At 36.7% G+C, this 3,865-nt stretch overlaps 1 pseudogene; it reads left to right on the forward strand.

Moving 5' to 3' along the window:
- The first annotated feature begins 2,623 nt into the window (after positions 1 to 2,623).
- LOC124959643 (growth arrest-specific protein 7-like) lies at positions 2,624 to 3,526 on the forward strand (annotated as a pseudogene).
- The last annotated feature ends 339 nt before the right edge of the window (positions 3,527 to 3,865 follow it).

Here is a 3,865-nt window from a genome sequence, read left to right on the forward strand (position 1 = left end):
TTTGTTTGTGGTTGTATTGTTTAGTTTACGTTTTGCTGGATTTTAGAGATGAAATCTTAAATCATTGATTTTAGATATTTTTGTATACATGCATTTAATGCTATGCATTTCTCTGAAGCACTGCTTACACTGAATCTATGCATTATTATATGGTACATTTTCATTTTCATTAACTTCAAAATATTTTTAAAATTTCTCTTGAGATTTCTTTTTTGATTCAAGAGTTATTTCAAAGTATTTTTAAAATACAAATTTAATATAAGTTTTGGTATAAGTATTTAGAAAAAATAACATTAATGGCCATATTAATCACAATGCAGGACAGTAAAAATAGTTCTAGAACCAAAGGTAATTTTGCTTATCAACTCAAAAGAACAACATGATGATAATGTAATTATTCAGATTCTTGTCAATTTTCTGTCAAATAAACATATTTACAATATATATGTGTATATATATACATATATATAAATATGTGTGTGTGCTCATGAACTACAACTATACCCTAAAGATATTAGATAAATTAGCAAATATTTCCTGTGATATCAGGTAAATAAAGCTCTATTAAGATTATACTCAAAATACATTTTAACATGTGAAGAAAATGACAAAGTTAAATTTGTGTATTCTTCAATCTGTATTTGAATTAAATTTCTGACCACCAGGCCATTATAATGACTATCATTATTTCCCCTTGTTTATTTCATTTTAGCATTAAGACTGAGGAAAATATTTTTTATTTTTAATGATTAGGATAAAATTACATAAATTGACATTTCTGTTTTATATTTTGAAGAGGATATAGTTTGTTTTACTAAGGTATTTCCAAAATGTTTTTTTACCAATGAATATTCTTTTTTTTTTGCCAAGTCTTTAATGAAGATAAATATATATATATATGTATATATATATACATATATATATATATATATATAATTTATACAGAACTATAAAATTCTTTCACAATAAGATGGTAAAACTTGCCATCAAGGTGATTTAAAGAAGTTATACCAACAGAGAAGGCATAGAAAACAATGTTATTCAAAATAATACTGTATGGAAACAGGCAAATATGCAGAAGCATTGCTAATAAGAACTGATGAAGATTACTGCAAAGAGGGCAGTCACCTATGACTTTGGGTTGTAGTGAGGGGATTATATGATTCCTAAGTATTATTTGCTATGCATTATGCTCAGCATTTTACCTGGAATTTCTCTTTTAATCCTCAGAGCATTCTAGTAAGACATGAAGTTTTATTTCTAATTTATATAGAGGGTTTCAGAGAGGTTGAATTATTTGACTCAGATTATTTAGCTAATAAATTGCATAATATAAATTGAAATTCATGTGTACTATGTGTGATTTCAAAAGTATTTCCATGTCTGGGATGTTGTCAAAGAATTAGGATGTGTTCGACTTACCTGCTAATTCATATAGGCTATAAAAACTTGGAGGAATAGGAAAGATAGCAGAAAACTATAACAGTGTTGGGATTCCTAAATATGAAAGTCTTTAGTTAGACCTTTCAAAACTATACTTGACATAAATACAGTAAGTTCCTATTACCAACTGGAAACTCTACAATAGAACAAACATCAAAGCTAGTTACCAAATTGAATTAGGACAAAGAAAATGAGCCAGGTGCATGTGGTACATGCTTGCAATCCCAGCTATTCTGGAGTCCAAGGCAAGAGGATTACAGGTTCAAGGTCAGCCTGGGTAGCTTAGTGAGACCCTATCTCAAAATAAAATAAAAAATTCAGGGCATATAGTCCAGTGGTGAGTGCCCCAGACTCCTCCTCAGTTAAAAAAAATAGTAGAATTAAATACAACAAAAGTGTTAATACTGTCTGGGGATTTAAAACCCTTTTAAAAATTATTTTCCTTAACTCACTTAAAAAACAAAAAAGATGATGAATGTAATTTTTAAAAATTTGATTTCATGTAACTTTTTAAATTTCCTGAATGTAGTGAGGAGTTTAAGGAAAAAGTAAAACAAGAGGCATAAATTAGACAGGGGCTACCTCTGAAAGACTTCAGTACATTAATAACTTTGTAAACTATGATGAAATGTTTTATACAGAATTAGGAAAAGAAAAGATAAAATGAGGATCCAGGAACCATTTTGGGACTGCGGCGTGGCACAGCCTAGGAAACTGAAACCCAGATTATGAGGTACTGGAAACCTTCAGGGACACTATAAATCTACAGGGTAGAAACTGTACTACCTCAGATCCCCATGGCTAGATGGGAAGACAAACAAACAAAATGAAAAAAATAAAAGGGAATAAAACACTCCAAACAAACCAGGATGCTCCAATTATAGACTCCACTGAGAAACCAGTAGAAGAAATGTTAGAGAAGGAGTTCAGAATTTACTTAGTAAAACTGCTTCACAACTTTAAGGAGGATATAAAGAGTGAAATCAGAGCTATGTTTCAGGAGAAGGAAGGTAAGTTATAGAAAGAGATAAAGATCCTGAGAAGAAATCTTTGAAATGAAGGTATCAATAAACCAAAATAAAAACTCAGTGGAAAGTAGCACAAACAGAGGAGACCTCTTGGAAGACTGAGAGAAGACAAAATATATAATTTTGAAAATAAAGGTGACCACACAGAGAAGATGACAAATTGTGTGACGTTCCCTCACCCAGACATAATGCCTGAACAGCAACTGCTGAAGCCAATGGAGTGGAGCTACTGTGACTACTTCTGGGCTGATAAGAAAGATCTCCAAGGCAAGGTCACCGTGATGGGATTCGAACTGTTGTTCCAAAAGCAACTGAAGGGCAAACAAATGCAGAAAGAAATGTCTGAATTCCTCCGAGAGAGGATAAAGATTGAAGAAGAATATGCAAAGAACTGGGCTAAGCTCTCTCCGAACTCCTTGACTGCACAGAAGGAAGGCTCCCTGGGAGAAGCATGGGCTCAGGTGAAGAAGAGCCTGGCAGATGAAGCAGAAGTTCATCTCAAGTTCTCCAACAAGCTTCACAGCAAGGTAGAGAAGCCCCTAATAAACTTCCCTGAGAACTTCAAGAAAGACATGAAAAAGTGTGACCACCATATCGCTGACCTCCGCAAGCAACTTGCCAGCCGCTACGCATTGGTGGAGAAGGCCTGGAAAGCCCCCGCAGAGCGGCAGAGAGACCTGGAGATGAAGACCCAGCAGCTAGAGATCAATTGAACAAGAGGAGGAGGACATCAAGAAGGCACAGAGGATGTCTACACAGGCTGGTGATGACCTCATGCACTATGTGAACTTCTACAACCAGGTCCAGTCCAAGTGTTTTGAAGAGATGGTGACCACCACTTTGGAGCTGGAGCTACTGAAAGTGGAGAGAGTAGAGATGATCCAGCAACATTTGACCAGTACACACAGCTGCGGCATGAGACAGACATGTTCTACCAAAGTACAGTTGAGCCTGTGGACCAACTGCTTCGAAAAGTGGACCCGGCCAAAGACAGAGAGCTGTAGGTCAGAGAGCACAAAACGGGCAACATTCGCCCTGTGGACATGGAGATCTAGACATGCCTGTGTGACCCCGGGGATCCTGCCCAGGAGAGGGACTGGGTGTCCCATGGAGAAGAGATGGTGTCTCCTGCTGGGTGAAGTTGCCCTCCCACCCACTTTTCTGTTCACTGAGGAGAGAAGAGAGAACTGGTGATTCCAGAAGAGTGATCTGGATGGCCAGCTGGAGGATCCCAAATATTCCCAGGCCAAGAAGACAGACCTGCAACTCTGCCCTTGTCTCCAAAACTGAAGCCCCCAAACCCCATGCCACACTTGTTGCTCTGAGAACAAACTGGGGCTGGAACTTTGTGGTCCCTGCTGAATTCCATAGAAGTGGCCATCACACACTTGTGC

This window comes from Sciurus carolinensis, chromosome 11 (assembly GCF_902686445.1).
Source record: "Sciurus carolinensis chromosome 11, mSciCar1.2, whole genome shotgun sequence".
NCBI classification, from domain to species: domain Eukaryota; kingdom Metazoa; phylum Chordata; class Mammalia; order Rodentia; family Sciuridae; genus Sciurus; species Sciurus carolinensis.